This window comes from Nerophis lumbriciformis, linkage group LG22, assembly GCF_033978685.3.
Source record: "Nerophis lumbriciformis linkage group LG22, RoL_Nlum_v2.1, whole genome shotgun sequence".
NCBI lineage: Eukaryota > Metazoa > Chordata > Actinopteri > Syngnathiformes > Syngnathidae > Nerophis > Nerophis lumbriciformis.
Window position 1 is genome coordinate 32,363,997 of NC_084569.2, and position 22,462 is coordinate 32,386,458.

The 22,462-nt window shown below is 36.4% G+C and overlaps 1 protein-coding gene across 1 annotated transcript in view; it reads right to left on the reverse strand.

The window, feature by feature from the left end:
- cpt1a2b (carnitine palmitoyltransferase 1A2b) overlaps positions 1-20,846 on the reverse strand; it is a 134,310-nt gene extending 113,464 nt beyond the window's left edge. Inside the window, exon 1 of the mRNA XM_072915711.1 lies at positions 20,722-20,846. The gene's annotated coding sequence lies outside the window, so the exon portion shown is untranslated. The remainder of the gene's footprint in view (positions 1-20,721) is intronic.
- Between the last annotated feature and the right edge of the window lie 1,616 nt (positions 20,847-22,462).

Below are 22,462 nucleotides of genomic sequence, written 5' to 3' on the forward strand. Positions count from 1 at the left end.
TAATAGTACTAACCTTTAACAGTTAATATTACTCATTTTCATTAATTACTAGTTTCTAGGTAACTGTTTCTATATTGTTTTACTTTCTTTTTTATTCAAGAAAATGTTTTTAATTTATTTATCTTATTTTATTTTATAAATTTTTTTTAAAAAGGACCTTATCTTCACCATACCTGGTTGTCCAAATTAGGCATAATAATGTATTAATTCCACGACTGTATATATCGGTATTGGTTGATATCGGTATCGGTAATTAAAGAGATGGACAATATCGGAATATCGGATATCGGCAAAAAGCCATTATGGGACATCCCTACTTTAATGCCTACCTACTTAAGTACTTTGTTACAAAAAAACGCTCCTATGCATTACTTTCTAACAATACGTACGCTTGAACTGTTCCTCACGTACGGACTGAATTTGGGAAAAAGATTGCAGATTGCATTTCCCCCTGGCATGGAATACATGACAAACTCTTAACTACTGCCATTTGGAGCCTTACAATTTATCCAGAGGGATAGACGGCGTGAGACGTTTGTACAGTGCCCGTGTTTTTAAAAGGTGTAAATACTTAATTGTTTTATTGTCTTTCAGTTCTCTTTTATGCATCTTAAAATGTGTGTCATAACTTAATACCGTTCTGTAACTGCTCTGTGACATGTGCTGCTGACCTCTTGGCCAGGGCACCCTTGTGAAAGAGATCTCAATGGGTTGTTACATTGTTAAATAAATAGAAGATTGAATAAAAGAAGAAAAAAAATTGGCTGAACGATATGTTGTTCCACATATTATTGCTGATAAACAGTATTATAGTCAGCATTATTTTTCAATCAGTAATGTAATCATACTATATAATAATAATTAGGGATGTGCCGTTTGATCGGCCACCAATCAGTATCGGACAAGTAAATTAATTTTTTTTAAGTACGTGATCGCCATTGTGGATTAATGCTTTTCAATGCCGATCACAAATGCTGATCCTCTCTGGCTAGTATTGTTTTTATTTGTAATCCTCGGCCTGGCAAGCTAGCAGCTAATTATGTGTCTCCATACACCAGGGGTGTCAAACTCAAATACAGAGTGGGCCAAAATTTAAAAGTGAACAAAGCCGCGGGCCAAGGTTTTTAATAGGGACCCAAACAGGTTTTGCATTGAATATTGAACAAGCAAGGCTTATATAACTTTATAGTGACATGCAAAATCGAGTTTCAAATAATAATAATAATAATAATACCGGTAATAAAAAAATATCAATGGCATATCAAATAAAATGTTAATAAAAATTGAATGCCTCTTTTCTATTTGCAGCCTTCTGAGGTAAATATGTACAGTATGTTACGGTGCGGATGTTCTCCCGAAATGTGTTTGTCATTCTTGTTTGGTGTGGGTTCACAGTGTGGCGCATATTTGTAACAGTGTTAAAGTTGTTTATACGGCCACCCTCAGTCTGACCTGTATGGCTGTTGATCAAGTATGCTTTGCATTCACTTATGTGTGTGTAAAAGCCGCTTATATTATGTGACTGGGCCGGCGCACTGTTTGTAGAGGTTGTAGAGGATGGAAATCGGGAGAAATTCGGGACAATGGTTGAAATTCGGGAGTCTCTCGGGAGGGTTGGCAAGTATGAGTATTAGCGTAGCCAGTTTTAGTTTCGTTCCGCATAGCCTTTCCTAAGCTTCAATGCCTTTTCTTAGCGGCACTCACCTTTTGTTTATTTTTGGTTTAAGCATTAGACACCTTTTTACTTGCACACTGCCTCCCGCTGTTTTTGACATCTGCAAAGCAATTACCGTATTTTTCGGAGTATAAGCCGCTCCGGAGTATAAGTCCGAAAATGCATAATAAAGAAGGAAAAAAACATATATAAGTCGCACTGGAGTATAAGTCACATTTTTTGGGGAAATGTATTTGATAAAATCCAACACCAAGAATAGACATTTGAAAGGCAATTTAAAATAAATAAAGAATAGTGAACAACAGGCTGAATAAGTGTACGTTATATGAGGCATAAATAACCAACTGAGAACGTGTCTGGTATGTTAACGTAACGTATTATGGTAAGAGTCATTAAAATAACTATAACATATAGAACATGCTATACGTTTACCAAACAATCTGTCACTCCTAATCGCTAAATCCCATGAAATCTTATACGTCTAGTCTCTTACGTGAATGAGCTAAATAATATTATTTGATATTTTACGCTAATGTGTTAATAATTTCACACATAAGTCGGTCCTGTGTATAAGTCGCACCCACTATGAAAAAAACTGCCACTTATAGTCCGAAAAATTCGGTAGCTACATGCTGCCACCTACTGATATGGAAGAGTATAACGTGGTAAGTCTGCCGATCTCCAGACAGCACAGACACTCAACAACGGCACATTATTTGCTGATTATAATTACTGGTATGCAAAAAATATTTTTAACCCAATTAGGTGAAATTAGATCATCTCCCACGGCACACCAGACTGTATCTCACAGCACACTAATGTGCCGCGGCACAGTGGTTGAAAAACACTGATCTACGTCAAAGCAGCTCAGACCAGGCACCAAGCATTGTGGGTGGGGAGCGTTTCCACAGAGGCCAGCCTGAAATGCAGGTGTCAGGGACAGACGCAGAAGCATATTTTTACAACAAAGTTCTAAAGCTTAGTGATATATCAGATATATAAAAGATCATAGGTGTTTTTTGTTTTTTTTTACCCTTCGCTGTTTGTTGCATTTTTGTTGATTGTAAAATATGTCGATTAAGAGGGGGTGTGACGTTCATATGTTGTCAATATTTAGTGTTTTATCCTTCATAGTTAATATTGTAAATCCCACATTCTTTATTTTCATGTACATTCTGGGTGTCCCATTCAGTAAAAGAAAATGTAAAATTCCATTCCATTTTTAAGGCGGTCTGTCATAACGTTTTTAGCTTTCAATCAGACATTATTGTGAGGTTTTGTATTAGTGTTCCTAAAAATAGGACCCAAGCACACATACTGTGCAGCAGATTTTCACAGCCTACACATTATATATATGCATGTATTAAGGGTGTAACGGTACGTGTATTTGTATTGAACCGTTTCGGTACGGGGGGTTCGGTTCGGTTCGGAGGGGTACCGAACGAGTTTCCACACGGACATATTAAGTAGCGTACCGCACGTTGTGTAAACAATGCACACCGAGGCACAACACACCGCATGCTAGCAGCGACCAGGCTACGACAACATGTAAAAGCCAGAGCTGGAAGACCCTCCTGTCTCGTTAAGATCTCCCGTTTGGGAACATTTGGGCTTCGCGGTGTGATACAACAATGGATAACATCGCTTCAACGAAGAGAAAGACGAACAAACACAGCTCCCACCGCATTCAAGCAGCCTCTCCTCGGCGAGTCAGGCAGGGCTAAAGCAATAACAAATGTTTTTATAGCAGCAGATTTAAGACCATATTGCATTAAAAAACTAGATTTTGACCCACTTCTATGGTGGAAGAAATGAGCCCATATATCCTCTTACTGCCAAGTTAGCCAGGCACTACCTCCGTGCCCAGTGAAAGGGTATTTTCCACAGCTGGAGACATTTTAACTGCAAGCAGGTCTGCTCTTTCTGCAGACAATGTGGATAAACTGATTTTTCTGGGAAAAAAAACATGACAATTGAGTGAAAGTCACCAGGGTTAAAGGCTGGGGGGGGAAGAAAAGTTAATCTGAGGCTGAGTTGACTTGAAACTGTTTATTGTTGCACTTTTTGTATGTAGAAGAACAGTTTTGTCATTTTATTTAATCTGAGCAACAACTTGAATCAGTTTAATGTTGCACTTTATATGTGGAAATGTTGCACTTTATATGTAGAAAGGTTTTGTTAAGAAATCAATTCTGAGCCTTATCCTATTTAGTTTTTATTTTATATATGTTGACCACATTAACCCTGGCAATGGACCCTGTGTGTATATGTATGTTATTGTTATGCTTAGCATTCATGACTGCCTGCTGTTGCACTGATCAGCCTAGTGGTGGCTCACATCCATCACACACACAGCTATGTTAAAGCAGTGTTAAAAGGATAAAGCCATTGTTTACAATTTTTGGTAAATAAATAACCAAAAAATTTATATTTTGTTGTTTTCTTACTGTACCGAAAATGAACCGAACCGTGACCTCTAAACCGAGGTACGTACCGAACCGAAATTTTTGTGTACCGTTACACCCTTATTATGTATGTATATACTGTATATGTATAGATAGACAGAGCTATACCAGACCCCAGACACATTTTTTTGGTTTAAATTTGGCCCCTCCCGAGTCAAAATAATTGCCCAGGCCTGTTGTAGTGTATAAGCAACAACAATACATTAGTATTAATGCACCAGTACTATCATTACATCATCATCATTGAACCCCTAAATGTATGACGTAAAGGGTGTAGTGTATATAAGCAACAACAATACATTATTATTAATGCACCATCAGATCAACATACTTGCCAACCCTCCCGAATTTTCCAGGAGACTCCCGAATTTCAGTGCCTCTCCCAAAAATCTCCAGGGACAACAATTCTCCCGAATTTCTCCCGATTTCCAGCCGGACAACTATATTGGGGGCGTGCCTTAAAGGCACTGCCTTTAGCGTCCTCTCTCACCTGAAAAGGAGACTATTATATATGTCTCCGTTATCCATAGGTTTATCTATAAGCCATAATGTAGGCAGGCACGGAGCTATTTCTCAGCGTGTGTTTATACCAGCCGGCACGTTAATACACTGACACACAACATCCGGATTCCCATCATGCATTGCTTCAAAACTACGGCAAGTAGTAATGTCCAAAATTTCCAGCCGGACAAACAATAATGGGGGCGTGCCTTAAAGGCACTGCCTTTAGCGTCCTCTCTCACCTGAAAAGGAGACTATTATATATGTCTCCGTTATCCATAGGTTTATCTATAAGCCATAAAGTAGGCAGGCACGGAGCTATTTCTCAGCGTGTGTTTATACTAGCCGGCACGTTAATACACTGACACACAACATCCGGATTCCCATCATGCATTGCTTCAAAACTACGGCAAGTAGTAATGTCCAAAATTTCCAGCCGGACAAACAATAATGGGGGCGTGCCTTAAAGGCACTGCCTTTAGCGTCCTCTCTCACCTGAAAAGGAGACTATTATATATGTCTCCGTTATCCATTGGTTTATCTAAAACCCATAACACGGTGGCCGAATGGATATAGTCACTCATGAACGGTCAGAGAAGCACAAGGCGGTGGCAACGCAGTATTATGGGCCACCTTGCAAGCAACAACCCGTTCTCATTTGCGGATGTTTTCAACAAATTTCAGAGATCGCTCGCCAGTACTCAAATGGCAGAACAAAGGCTACTCAAATAGTGAAAGGTAAGTGTTTTTTTTTTTTTTTAAGTAAGCAGCAAGTACAGTACAGTTAGTAGAACAACTGTGTTTTCATTACTGTGTACTGTACTATATATATATATATATATATATATATATATATATATATATATATATATATATATATATATATATATATATATATATATATATATATATATATATATATATTAGGGATGTGCGATAATGGCTTTTTTGCCGATATACGATATTCCGATATTGTCTAACTCTTAATTACCGATACAGATATCAACCGATACTGATATATACAGTCGTGGAATTAACACATTATTATGCCTAATGTGGACAACCGTGTATGGTGAAGATAAGGTACTTTTAAAAAAAATTTATCAAATAAAATAAAATAAATAAATTAGAAACATTTTCTTGAATAAAAAAGAAAGTAAAACAATATAAAAACAGTTACATAGAAACTAGTAATTAATGAAAATGAGTCAAATTAACTGTTAAAGGTTAGTACTATTAGTGGACCAGCAGCACGCACAATCATGTGTGCTTACGGACTGTATCCCTTGCAGACTGTATTGATATATATTGATATATAATGTAAAACAACTTGCACTGAGCCTAGTCTATAAAATCCGCTACACCTCCCTGATACCGAAGTACATGTCAAAACGTAAATGACCGCCATAACCACAACACCAGGGGGAGCTCCACTAACCACGTTAAACCCAGATTCCGATCCAACAAAGGTCTTAACTCATTCTCCTTCTATGCCACATCAATATGGAATGCACTCCCAACAGAAGTAAAAGAAAGGGCATCTCTATCCTCCTTCAAAACCGCACTAAAAGAACACCCCCAGGCAACTTCAACCCTAAACTAACACCCTCCCTTCCTCATCATACCTCTTTGAATTGTAAATAATCAAATGTAAATAATCAAATAATTCAATGTAGACCCTTTTTCTTATAATTTCTGATCTCTCTCTCTGTGTCCACTACTTGCTGTACATATCCTACCAAGTCAGTCCTACACTGTTACAATGTAAATGTATCTGATGATGCAATTGTTGATGACTGAAGTGTTGATATCAATCAAACCTACCCCCCCCCCCCCCCCCCCTCCATATCCCACACCCCGGATTGTAAATAATGTAAATAATTCAATGTATATACTCTGATGATTATCTTGTGTGATGACTGTATTATGAAAATAGTATATATCTGAACTATGAATCAATTTAAGTGGACCCCGACTTAAACAAGTTGAAAAACTTATTGGGGTGTTACCATTTAGTGGTCAATTGTACGGAATATGTACTGCACTGTGCAATCTACTAATAAAAGTTTCAATCAATCAATCAATGTAGGAACCAGAATATTAATAACAGAAAGAAACAACCCTTTTGTGTGAATGAGTGTGAATGGGGGAGGGAGGTTTTTTGGGTTGGTGCACTAATTGTAAGTGTATCTTGTGTTTTTTATGTTGATTTAATAAAAAAATTAATAAAATAAATAAAACAATACCGATAATAAAAAAAACGATACCGATAATTTCCGATATTACATTTTAAAGCATTTATCGGCCGATATTATCGGACATCTGCAATATATATATATATATATATATATATATATATATATATATATATATATATATATATATATATATATATATTAGAGATGTCCGATAATATATCGCATTTATCAGCCGATAATATCGGCAGGCCGATATTATCGGTTGATAAATGCTTTAAAATGTAATATCAGAAATTATCGGTATCGTTTTTTTTTATTCTCGGTATCGTTTTTTTTTTTTATTAAATCAACATAAAAAACACAATATACACTTACAATTAGTGCACCAACCCAAAAAACCTCCCTCCCCCATTCACACTCATTCACACAAAAGGGTTGTTTCTTTCTGTTATTAATATTCTGGTTCCTACATTATATATCAATATATATCAATACAGTCTGCAAGGGATACAGTCCGTAAGCACATATGATTGTGCGTGCTGCTGATCCACTAATAGTACTAACCTTTAACAGTTAATTTGACAAATTTTCATTAATTACTAGTTTCTATGTAACGGTTTTTATATTGTTTTACTTTCTTTTTTATTCAAGAAAATGTTTTTAATTTATTTATCTTATTTTATTTTATTAATTTTTAAAAAAAGGACCTTATCTTCACCATACCTGGTTGTCCAAATTAGGTATAATAATGTGTTAATTCCACGACTGTAAATATCGGTATCGGTAATAAAGAGTTGGACAATATCGGACATCCATAATATACATATACACACATATATATATACATATATATATATATATGTATATATATATATATATATATATATATATATATATATATAAGAAATACTTTAATTTCAGTGAATTCTAGCTATAAGTATACTCCCCCCCCAATCTCCCGAATTCGGAGGTCTCAAGATTGGCAAGTATGCAGATCAATCAATCAAACAGGCAAGTGTGTTTTCTCTCTGCTGGTTTCGTTTGAGTATTTTCCAGGACTTAATGACATGTCTTTTAGGATGCAATCAGGACGATCAGTGAAACTTTTGTGTTTTGTTGCGAGTGGACGTCGCCGAACAACAAAAACCGGTTAAGTAACATGCTGGAAGGCACCATGCTGCTGCTTCTCCATCCCCACGGCGCGCGTCCAAACCATGCAGAACACTTTATAAAAATCCACGCGGCGTGTAAATGTTTAGGACCGAATGTTTAGGCGTGCATGCAGCGCGTTTATATGCGAGTAATATAGTCGCATAATCACAATAGGTCCATTCAAGGCTCAGCACCATCCCCACCCGCGCCAAATGCAAATGAGTAAAGGGCGCATGAATACATGATATAAAGTCTAACTACAGATACGATGTGATGAAATATGAGTTGTAACTTGCCTGAAATGTATCTGACGGCGTCTCAGGGCGCTTTCTTGGCAAAGTGACGGCCACAAACTAGTGCCCCTCCCTCCTCGCCGGCGTTGTCACACAAAACTAGCTTAGCTGCGAACAACTATGCGTTCGAAGATCCTCTGGGAGGGAGACGATGCACTACTCGTGCATGCTTTGCTAGAACAATCCGTTGTCGATCGAGGCAATCGATTGATTATAGACCACAAGGGTGGTAACAGTACCAGGTCGATAGTAGCGTAGCGGAATCAATAAGTTTGACGTGTTTTTCCACCTTTTCTGTCGCGTTGTTTATATGGCGGAGTGAGCCCCCCATCAGTCGTAACGCTCTTTGTAGGGAGCAACAAGTGGCCATTTTTTTTGCATGACAGATGAAAGGAGGAGGCACAAAATATACTACACGCAAACTATTCATAAATGTAAGTTTCTCAATACCCGACCTGTTTGTTTGTGCCTTTAAAAAAGAATTAGAAATCTACATTAAAACACTCTCTACCTCGAACAACCAAAAAAACGATGATGCTGTGTTCCAAATTTAAGTTATTTACTGAAATTGAGTGAGCCTATGGCTTTGCACTTTGTTTATTTTGTATATATATATATTTTTTGCATTCTATTTTAGTTACTTTGAATTTATAACCGCCTGGCACTGCTTTGTACTCTTTTTGTACTGTTTTGTACTATGTTTGTACTTATTTTGATTATTGTTTCTTGTTTGTTTGTAAATGTTGAAATTTATGAATAAAAGTAAAAAAAAAACTTTAAAAAAAAACAACGCGTTGAAACAAAAAATAAAATAAAATAAAAATACGCGCAAACTATTCATAAATATAAGTTTCTCAATACCCGACCTGTTTGTTTGTGCCTTTAAAAAAGAATTAGAAATCTACATTAAAACACTCTCTACCTCGAACAACCAAAAAAACGATGATGCTGTGTTCCAAATTTAAGTTATTTACTGAAATTGAGTGAGCCTATGGCTTTGGACTTTGTTTATTTTATATATATATATTTTTTGCATTCTATTTTAGTTACTTTGAATTTATAACCCCCTGGCGCTGCTTTGTACTCTTTTTGTACTGTTTTGTACTATTTGTGTACTTATTTTGATGATTGTTTCTTGTCTGTTTGTAAATGTTGAAATTTATGAATAAAAGTTAAAAAAAAAACTTTAAAAAAACGACGCGTTGAAACAAAAATTAAAATAAAATAAAAATACGCGCAAACTATTCATAAATATAAGTTTCTCAATACCCGACCTGTTTGTTTGTGCCTTTAAAAAAGAATTAGAAATCTACATTAAAACACTCTCTACCTCTAACAACCAAAAAATTGTGAAAACGATGATGCTGTGTTCCAAATTTAAGTTATTTACTGAAATTGAGTGAGCCTATGGCTTTGCACTTTGTTTATTTTGTATATATATATATTTTTTGCATTCTATTTTAGTTACTTTGAATTTATAACCGCCTGGCACTGCTTTGTACTCTTTTTGTACTGTTTTGTACTATTTTTGTACTTATTTTGATTATTGTTTCTTGTCTGTTTGTAAATGTTGAAATTTATGAATAAAAGTAAAAAAAAAACTAAAAAAAAACGACGCGTTGAAACAAAAAATAAAATAAAATAAAAATACGCGCAAACTATTTATAAATGTAAGTTTCTCAATACCCGACCTGTTTGTGCCTTTAAAAAAGAATTAGAAATCTACATTAAAACACTCTCTACCTCTAACAACCAAAAAATTGTGAAAACGATGATGCTGTGTTCCAAATTTAAGTTATTTACTGAAATTGAGTGAACCTATGGCTTTGCACTTTGTTTATTTTGTATATATATATATTTTTTTAATTCTATTTTAGTTACTTTGAATTTATAACCGCCTGGCACTGCTTTGTACTCTTTTTGTACTGTTTTGTACTATTTTTGTACTTATTTTGATTATTGTTTCTTGTCTGTTTGTAAATGTTGAAATCTATAAATAAAAGTAAAAAAAAACAAAAAAACGACGCGTTGAAACAAAAAAATAAAAAATAAAAAATACGCGCAAACTATTCATAAATGTAAGTTTCTCAATACCCGACCTGTCTTTTGTGCCTTTAAAAAAGAATTAGAAATCTACATTAAAACACTCTCTACCTCTAACAACCAAAAAGCTGTGAAAACGATGATGCTGTGTTCCAAATTTAAGTTATTTCCTGAAATTGAGTGAGCCTATGGCTTTGCACTTTGTTTATTGTATATATATATATATATATATATATATATATATATATATATATATATATATATATATATATATATATATATATATATATATATATATATATATATATATATATATATATATATATATATATATATATATTTTTTTTTTTTTATTTTTTATTTTTTTTTTGCACTCTATTTTAGTTACTTTAAATTTTTTTGCCTGGCGCTGCTTTGTACTCTTTTTTTTTTTACTGTTTTGTACTATTTTTGTACTTATTTTGATTATTGTTTCTTGTCTGTTTGTAAATGTTGAAATTTATAAATAAAAGTTAAAAACAAACAAACAAACAAAAACGACGCGGTTGAAACATTAAAATGTTAAAAAAAAAAAAAAAACTACGCGCAAACTATTCATAAATGTAAGTTTCTCAATACCCGACCTGTTTGTTTGTGCCTTTAAAAAATAATTAGAACTTTACTTTAAAACGCTTTCTACCTCTAACAACCAAAAAGCTGTGAAAACGATGATGCTGTGCTCCAAATTTTGATTATTTACGGAACTTGTGTGAGCCTATGGCTTTACACTTTGTTACATTTGTATATTTTGTATTTTATTTTAGTTGCTTTATTTAATTCACAACCCCCTGGCGCTGTTTTGTACTGTTTCTGTACTTGTTTTGTTTATTATTATTTATTTGCTTGTATGTAAATGTTACATATACTAAATAAAGGTTTATAAAAATAAAAACTGCAAAGTTTTTTATGTACACATTTTTGTTTTGTTTGCTCAGACCCCCTGAGTTGAGTTGAGTTTGAGTTTATTTGGAACATGCATGCATACAACATGATACATCACACATGCATGCATACAACATGATCCATCACTTATGCATGCATACAACATGATACATCACACATGCATGCATACAACATGATGCATCACACATGCATGCATACAACATGATGCATCACACATGCATGCATACGACATGATACATCACACATGCATGCATACAACATGATACATCACACATGCATGCATACAACATGATGCATTACACATGCATGCATACAACATGATGCATCACACATGCATGCATACGACATGATACATCACACATGCATGCATACAACATGATACATCTCACATGCATGCATACGACATGATACATCACACATGCATGCATACAACATGATGCATCACACATGCATGCATACGACATGATACATCACACATGCATGCATACAACATGATACATCTCACATGCATGCATACGACATGATACATCACACATGCATGCATACAACATGATACATCACACATGCATGCATACGACATGATACATCACACATGCATGCATACGACATGATGCATCACACATGCATGCATACGACATGATACATCTCACATGCATGCATACGACATGATACATCACACATGCATGCATACGACATGATACATCACACATGCATGCATACGACATGATGCATCACACATGCATGCATACGACATGATACATCTCACATGCATACATACGACATGATACATCACACATGCATGCATACGACATGATACATCACACATGCATGCATACGACATGATACATCACACATACGACATGATACATCACACATGCATGCATGCATACGACATGATGCATCACACATGCATGCATACGACATGATACATCACACATGCATGCATACAACATGATACATCACACATGCATGCATACAACATGATCCATCACTTATGCATGCATACAACATGATACATCACACATGCATGCATACAACATGATACATCACACATGCATGCATACAACATGATCCATCACTTATGCATGCATACAACATGATACATCACACATGCATGCATACAACATGATACATCACACATGCATGCATACAACATGATACATCACACATGCATGCATACGACATGATACATCTCACATGCATGAATACGACATGATGCATCACACATGCATGCATACGACATGATACATCACACATGCATGCATACAACATGATACATCACACATGCATGCATACAACATGATCCATCACTTATGCATGCATACAACATGATACATCACACATGCATGCATACAACATGATACATCACACATGCATGCATACAACATGATACATCACACATGCATGCATACGACATGATACATCTCACATGCATGAATACGACATGATGCATCACACATGCATGCATACGACATGATACATCACACATGCATGCATACAACATGATACATCACACATGCATGCATACAACATGATACATCACACATGCATACAACATGATGCATCACAATTTCCAGTGTCTCTATTCAACATGTTCGAAAAGGAGTAGGAAGAAGCGGACCTTATTCAATCCTACCCCTTTTCCTAAAACTTTTGTTCACTTCCTGTTCTCAATTTATTCACAATATATTCCGTAGGTAATAACAATACAAATAAATAAATAAATAATAATCACATGTGAGATGAGTAAGATTATGTAGAAAATGAATGAGATAAATTCAGAATGTTTATCATGGTGCTTTTTCTTTGTACTTTGTAAACTATTTAAGTTTGAAGAGTTTCTGGAAGTGGATTATATTACTACATTGTTTGATTTTTTGCTTAATCCATTCCATAATTTAATTCCACATACTGATATACTGAAGGTATTAAGTGTTGTACGTGCGTACAAATGTTTTAAATGACATTTTTCTCTAAGATTATATTCCTCCTCTTTTGTTGAGAAGAATTGTTGTATATTCTTGGGTAGCAGATTATAGTTTGCTTTGTGTATAATTGTATGTTTTAATTTAATTTTATGTGTTTTAATTTTAGTTGTTTGCAAATTCAATATGTCGTGGAATTTCAGTATTTTTTATTCAATAAATTAAGTGTTTGTATGTTCTCTATATTCAACATTATGTATTATATTATACAGCACCTTTAAAAACAACCTCAGTTGACCAAAGTGCTGTACAGACAAAACAAATTAAAAATTAAAGTGCAATACTGTGTCAAATGTACATTTTAGTATAACAGGATGAATAGATAAATGAATAATAATTCATAATAAACATTAAACAAACATTGTGGAATGTGAAACTTATTCACAAAATGTGATTAAAATGATCAAAGTGATAAACAAATAATACATAATAAATAAATAACAATAAATACATTATAAATAGATAATGCGTTGTGTGAAACTGACATAAAAAGTGCATCAAAATGTAACTTAGATGATCAAAATGATGTCAGGTACTTTTTTGATAAATAAATACACAATAAATTATTACAAATAATAATTAATAAATGAAATATGATAAATATCAAATAAGTAAATAATTAATAAATAAATAATAGGAAAAATAATGAATAAATAATGGGAAATATCAAATCAAATCAAATCAAGCTTCATTCATAAAGCGCTTTTCATACATAAAAAATGCAACGCAAAGTGCTTTACAAAGTTGAAAACAATACCCCGGTGACCCATATACCCCATTATCACATACGTACGCACGGACACAGATACCAAACACAAACACACACAGACACAACATACACACATATGCAACTACAAACCCCATTTCCATATGAGTTGGGAAATTGTGTCAGATGTAAATATAAACGGAATACAATGATTTACAAATAATTTTCAACCAATATTCAGTTGAATATGCTACAAAGACAACATATTTGATGTTCAAACTGATAAACATTTTGTTTTTTTGCAAATAATCATTAACTTTAGAATTTGATGCCAGCAACACGGGACAAAGAAGTTGGGAAAGGTGGCAATAAATACTGATAAAGTTGAGGAATGCTCATCAAACACTTATTTGGAACATCCCACAGGTGAACAGGCAAATTGGGAACAGGTGGGTGCCATGATTGGGTATAAAAGTAGATTTCATGAAATGCTCAGTCATTCACAAACAAGGATGGGACGAGGGTCACCACTTTGTCAACAAATGCGTGAGCAAATTGTTGAACAGTTTAAGAAAAACCTTTCTCAACCAGCTATTGCAAGGAATTTAGGGATTTCACCATCTACGGTCCATAATATCATCAAAGGGTTCAGAGAATCTGGAGAAATCACTGCACGTAAGCAGCTAAGCCCGTGACCTTCGATCCCTCAGGCTGTACTGCATCAACAAGTGACATCAGTGTGTAAAGGATATCACCACATGGGCTCAGGAACACTTCAGAAACCCACTGTCAGTAACTACAGTTGGTCACTACATCTGTAAGTGCAAGTTAAAACTCTCCTATGCAAGGCGAAAACAGTTTATCAACAACACCCAGAAATGCCGTCGGCTTTGCTGGGCCTGAGCTCATCTAAGATAGACTGATACAAAGTGGAAAAGTGTTCTGTGGTCTGACGAGTCCACATTTCAAATTGTTTTTGGAAACTGTTTACGTCGTGTCCTCCGGACCAAAGAGGAAAAAAACCATCCGGATTGTTATAGGCGTAAAGTTGAAAAGGCAGCATCTGTGATGGTATGGGGGTGTATTAATGCCCAAGACATGGGTAACTTACACATCTGTGAAGGCGCCATTAATGCTGAAAGGTACATACAGGTTTTGGAGCAACATATGTTGCCATCCAAGCAACGTTACCATGGACGCCCCTGCTTATTTCAGCAAGACAATGCCAAGCCACGAGTTACATCAACGTGGCTTCATAGTAAAAGAGTGCGGGTACTAGACTGGCCTGCCTGTAGTCCAGACCTGTCTCCCATTGAAAATGTGTGGCGCATTATGAAGCCTAAAATACCACAACGGAGACCCCCGGACTGTTGAACAACTTAAGCTGTACATCAAGCAAGAATGGGAAAGAATTCCACCTGAGAAGCTTAAAAAATGTGTCTCCTCAGTTCCCAAACGTTTACTGAGTGTTGTTAAAAGGAAAGGCCATGTAACACAGTGGTGAACATGCCCTTTCCCAACTACTTTGGCACGTGTTGCAGCCATGGAATTCTAAGTTAATTATTATTTGCAAAAAAAAATAAAGAGTATGAGTTTGAACATCAAATATCTTGTCTTTGTCATGCATTCAATTGAATATGGGTTGAAAAGGATTTACAAATCATTGTATTCCGTTTATATTTACATCTAACACAATTTCCCAACTCATATGAAAACGGGGTTTGTAAGTAAATGCTAGTGCCATTATCTTGACGTAATGATATGCGCTCGGCATCATGATTTTTTTTTTCTCATGCTTGAAGTAAGAAATTATTACTTTAAAAAAGTAGTTTTATTCTTGTGAATGTTGATGACACAGCTTTGCATTAGTTGATATTCTAGTTTCAAGCATGTTTTACTCAATATAGGTAATCAAATCTCAGCAACAAGCTGTAATATCTTACTAAAATCATTTAGGACCAAAACCCTTAAAACAAGTAAAAGACTCTAACATAAAATCTGCTTAGTGAGAAGAATGATCTTATCAGACAGAAAATAAGCAAATATCACCCTTATTTGAGATATTTAATCTTACTTAGAGTTCAGTTTTTGCAGTGTTCCATTAATTATAATTGGCATTTTGATTCTATTTCCGACTCGAGTTAAAAGAAGCTAACCTGCTATCTTAGCCAGCATGATGCTAAGCTAAGCTCGCAGCCAAGTTAAAACTATTAGCTTTCTAAACTTAGCGACAACAATAGAATTGTTGCACAAAGGTCAGTGGTGTCGAATATTATATTTATTATCGCCACCATGTAAAAAAATTAGTTTGGAAGGTTTCAGGCGTACTTTGAATTTTGTACTACTTTAGTACACACCTGATTCTTATGGCATCAATCAAGTAAGTTCCATCCATCCATCCATCCATCCTTCTTCTTCCGCTTATCCGAGGTCGGGTCGCGGGGTCAGCAGCCTAAGCAGGGAAGCCCAGACTTCCCTCTCCCCAGCCACTTCGTCCAGCTCTTCCCGAGGGATCCCGAGGCGTTCCCAGGCCAGCCGGGAGACATAGTCTTCCCAACGTGTCCTGGGTCTTCCCCGTGGCCTCTTATTGGTCGGACACCTCCCTAGGGAGGCGTTCGGGTGGCATCCTGACCAGATGCCCGAACCACCTCATCTGGCTCCTCTTGATGTGGAGGAGCAGCGGCTTTACTTTGAGCTCCTCCCGGATGGCAGAGCTTCTCACCCCATCTCTAAGGGAAATCCCCGCCACCCGGCGGAGGAAACTCATTTTGGCCGCTTGTACCCGTGATCTTGTCGGTCATAACCCAAAGCTCATGACCATAGGTGAGGATGGGAACGTAGATCGACCGGTAAATTGAGAGCTTTGCCTTCCGGCTCAGCTCCTTCTTCACCACAACGGATCGATACAGCGTCTGCATTACTGAAGACGCCGCACCGATCCGCCTGTCGATCTCACGATCCACTCTTCCCTCACTCGTGAACAAGACTCCGAGGTACTTGAACTCATGTGTACTGTTTCAGTCGTACATTGTATTTTGTACTACATTAGTACACACCTGATTCTTAAGGCATCAATCAAGTAAGTTGTACTTTTTTAAACTTTCAAAGTTTAACTTCATTGCTTATCAAGTGAAATAGAAATAGCATGTCAATTAAGTTTTCTTTCAACTGTAAACAATGACACATGGTTGAATCAAGAGTGATGTTAAAACTTGTCTTATCTGATGTATGAAAAAGTGATCATAGTTGAAGAAGTGACGATGTTGAACTAAAGCTTCTGCTCCATTTGGATCCCAACTGAGTTCTGACTGGATTGCTCTTGAAATGTTGTTAATAATGACTGAATTAATGAATTACATATTACAAAACTGTTGTGTACACTAATTCACAGATGTTATTTTATTATATAAAAAGGTCAGTAAATGATTCTATATATATGTAAACGCTCTGAAGTGGCCAAGGGGTAGGATTAAATAAGCTTAGCTTCATCCTACTCCTTTTCGGACATGATGTAAAGTAAAATGATATGAAATTGTGTGATGTATTATACTGTAAGTATGTTCATGTTCGAAATAAACTAAAAGAAAGAAAGAAAGAAATGCGGACTATTTATTAGAGTTGGACATGTCCGTTACAAAGACCTCTTTCAAGTCAAAGACACACCCTCTTTGATGAAGTACACCTGAAGATGATCTCTTTAAGGGAAAAAACTTATTGGAGGTCAGAAGTTTACATACACAATGTTTGTATAGATCTTTTGTTTTTTTATTTTGCTTTCAATAATTTGTTGTAATAACCCGAAAGTAATTGGCCCTCCCTGAATGAATGAATAAAGGTTTGAATCAGTGGTTCTTAACCTTGTTGGAGGTACCGAACCCCACCAGTTTCATATGCGCAGTCACCGAACCCTTCTTTAGTGAAAAATATATATATATATATATATTTTTTTCAAATTCAAGACAAAGTTATATGTTTTTGGTAACACTTTGGTATGGGGAACATATTCTAAGTAACAAAGACTTAATTTAGAGTTATTTGATTAGGGTTAGGGTTAGAGCAGGGGTGGGCAATTTATTTTTACCAGGGGCCGCATGAGCAACCCGAGCACTGCTGGAGGGCCACATCGACAATATTTCAATTAAATTTTGCTCAATATTATTTTTGATATATACCGTAAGATAAATAATAATAATAATAATAATAATAATAATAATAATAATACTTTCATTTAACCTAACTTAACTTTATACCAAAAGCACTGCTTTGGAAATCATTTGTACCCCTTTCAGAGATCACATTTAGTTCCCCTTAAACATCCTCATGTTGCACAATGAAATGTAAGCATAGGATGAAGTGTGCATTCCTGTAACTTTCTCTCGTATCAGCATTCCATGATTAATATAAATAAATTAACATTAATAATAAATGACAGTAAAATAAGCACACGTATGACTGAGGAGTCATAGTGTAACTTTGTGTGGTGTTTGAGTTGTCCAACGTTTTGTGTGGCCATAAACGCACCAGTGGCTTAGTGCTATGCGTGTTGGTGACAGATGACAAATTGGTTTTGGCCTGGTTTGTACGGCAGAAAATGACTAGTTTTTCGAGATAGAAGTGTTTTACTCATGTTTTTGGTGTGGTTATGGCCGAATATAAACAGTTTTGCTCGATAAAGTGATCGATATAATTCCTGGCCTCGAAGCATCTCGATAGACGTTACAATAATTGAACGGTGTTCAATTGAACGGTGTTGACGAACACCGTTCGGGCCGCTTGTTGTCATTGTCACTCAGAGTTGCATTGCAAAATTACACAGAATAAATGTGTTTATTTTGTTTAGAATTCAGATGGGATTTGATTTGGTGCACGGCATATATTTGCTGTGCGCAGAGGACGCTTGAGCAGTGCGCAATTGCACAGGTGCGCACCTTAGAGGGAACGTTGCTTGGCAGTCCATGTCTTGTTGAAAACACGCCAACTTTTCTCTTTTTAGCGTCTCGGGAGTAACCGTGCATCACTTGTCGCTGTGCACCTTCACTCACAGGTTACACACCGACATACGTCCATAAATAACACTTTTCAAAATAAAAGCAGCACAGTTGTATGGCGCGCACGACATAGATGTTTTTTCAACTTTATTTTGTAATTGCAGCTGTTCACATTCACTCACAATCACGCACGCGCATACGTCCACACGGAAGTAATACAAATAACGCTTTTCAAAACAAAAGCAGCACCGTTGTATTGCACATTCGACATAGATACTTTTTTAAATGTATTTTGTAATTTATGATTGGCCTCACGCGGGCCGGATGTGGCCCGCGGGCGCAGAATGCCCAGGTCTGGGTTAGAGGGTTAGGGCCAGGGTTAGAGGGTTAGAGTTATAATAAGGCCATGCCGAATAAGGCATTAATAAGTACTTAATAATGACTAGTTAAGAGCCAATATGTTACTAATTTGCATGTTAATAAGGAACTAATTAATGGTGAATATGTTCCCCATACTAAAGTGTTACCATGTTTTATTACTGGTGCATAAAATGAACCGTGCATGAACATCACCAAGTTCAAAGAACAAAACCAACACAGTGCATAAACTCACAACAAATTACACACCTGCAAGTCAGTGTGACTTCTGCTGTTGCCGTATCTGTAATAAGCCGATAGGGAGAAGTTTTTATTTACACGATGAGTCGGGTGTGTCTTGACCTCCGCCGAACCCCTGAGCCCGACTCACCGAACCCCTAGGGTTCGATCGAACCCAGGTTAAGAATCACTGGTTTAAATGAATACACATATATTCCAGTTTCTAATCTTTTGTTTGGATTGCACATGCATCTGAGGATCAACAGCAGCGACAATTTAGCAAAAAATATTTTGTATAAACACACATGACAATCGGATGATTAACACACAGGCTGAGATCGGAAGGTCGTGAGTTCGAACCCCGGCTGAGTCATACCAAAGACTATAAAAATGGGACCCATTACCTCCCTGCTTGGCACTCAGCATCAAGGGTTGGAATTGGGGGTTAAATCACCAAAATGATTCCCGAGCACGGCCACCGCTGCTGCTCATTGCTCCCCTCACCTCCCAGGGGGTGCAACAAGGGGGTTGGTCAAATGCAGAGGATAATTAATGGAACAAAGTAATTGACAGATTGCTTAATTATTACATTAAAATAAAGCCGTAGGTGCAGCTCTAATGTCAACATGGCATTGCAAAATATCCCTACCAAGAACATCACCCAGACGGTAGACGGAAGAAGCAAAGGCCACGTCTATTTTGTACTCACCTTTTCAGGATGTCATGTCTTTTGGATCATGTTTTGTTTTGTTTAGTTTAGTTATTGGACTCTTTAGTTTCTGTTTACGCTCCATTGTTTTTGTTTCCATGACTACCCATTAGTTTTCACCTGTCCTCATGTCACGCACCTGTCTCACGCTCTGCACTCGCGTAACCTGTCACTAATCATGTCACTGCTATTTAAGCCTGTCTGTTTCTGTTGATCGTCCTGGTGACATTATCCCATCATACCTCTGCTCACTTCATGCCATGCTACTTCTGACACCCCTGCTAACTCTGTTTGACTTCATGCTACCATAGTTCCATGCCAAGTAAGTTTTTGTTTATTGTTCATAGTTTCTGCCTTTGTGCAAGTTTTGGTTTCATTAGTCTAGTTTGTTCTCCGCCATTGTGCACGCCTTTTGTTTGCTTCCTTTTTTGTAGTCTGTTAGTGTTTAAAATAAACCATGTCCTTACCTTCATGCCTTGACCGCGCCAACTTTCCTTTGCATTCCGGGAAACCACAACACCCTAAGGTCCACGTTTTGGCACAGGAAGCTTCTTCCGGCAGCCAACCATGTTTTCTTCCTGTGTACAGCAGGCAGATTACTACCACCCTCTGGGGCTGCAGCAAATAGGGAGATGAAGTGACTGTTATGGGAAAATAATGTCACTGTCTGTGTTACGTTAGTAGAATAAATTCTACTAAGTAGCAACAACAAATTCCTCCATAACTGTAAAGGTAAAACTAAATGGAGGTGTATGAGCTCAGAGAGAAGACACCTTACTAATGGCTGGCCATGACAGGAACTGGTGGAAAACTTTAACCCTTGTGATGTTTTTGAATAGTTTCCCCATAGCTTTAACCTTACACATGTTATTTATAGACCTAAAAACAAAAAAGTAGTGTAGTAGTGCGAAAAATACATTTACTAAGTATTTCATTCTCTCAGGGTATTCAATCAATCACAACTGGACTTCACATCCCACCCCTGGATTGTAAATAATGTCAATAATTCAATGTATATACTCTGATGATTAACTTGTGTGATGACTGTATTATGATGATAGTATATATTTGTACCATGAATTGATTTACGTGGACCCCGACTTAAACAAGTTGAAAAACTTATTCGGGTGTTACCATTTAGTGGTCAATTGTACGGAATATATACTGTACTATGCAATCTACTAATAAAGTTTCAATCAAATGATTTGTCTGAGAAGACGTTTTGCCGCTCATTCGAGTAGACTTCATCAATTCGGTGCTCATAGATTTAGATTGGTCAGATCTAGTCCAGCGGCTGATGCCAGAACCCCAAATATTTATACTCCAAAACCAGGAGGGGAAATTAAACCTCAACGACTGTTGTTGGCTTTGACAGTTAAGATTGCTCGTTTGCATTAAAACTGTTGTTTTCTCACTGCGATAGGGTGAAACCATCCTTGCCCAGGCACACACACCTGCTTTTGGAGTACCGTATTTTTCGGACTATAAGTCGCAGTTTTTTACATAGTTTGGCCGGGCTCCGGTGCAACTTATATATGTTTTTTTCCTTCTTTATTATGCATTTTCGGCAGGTGCAACTTATACTCCGGTGCGACTTATACTCCGAAAAATACAGTATATAAATATTTCGGATGAGCAGCGAAACGTCTTCCAAGACAAACCAAACAGTCCAGTTGCGATCGATTGAATGCCGTGAGAAAACAATGACCTGGATGAATGAGAATATTAACACATTTTACTTATAAGGCACCTTTCTGGGCACTCAAAGACACCGTACAAAATGACAACAATAAAATAAATTGGATAAAAACAACAACAACAACACAGATTGATCAAATTTACTGTGAATAAGCAGTCAAGAAGAGTTGTGTTTTGAGTCTTGATTTAAAGAGGGATATTATGAAAATGCACTCCGTACTCTATACTGCACCTTGGTACTGCCATACCTTACATACTGTGTTGAAGTATGGGGGAATACTTACCACAACACAATTCATCCTCTGATCATATTACAGAAAAGAGCAGTGCGGCTCATTCACAGCGTTGGTTATTTAGAACATACTCATAATCTGTTTATGCAATCAAAGTTGCTCAAATTTGATGACCTTGTTAAATATAATACATTAATAATCTTATATAAAGCATTTAACAAATTATTGCCGCCTAATCTACAACGTTTTTTTTATAAGACAAGTGCAGGCTCAACAC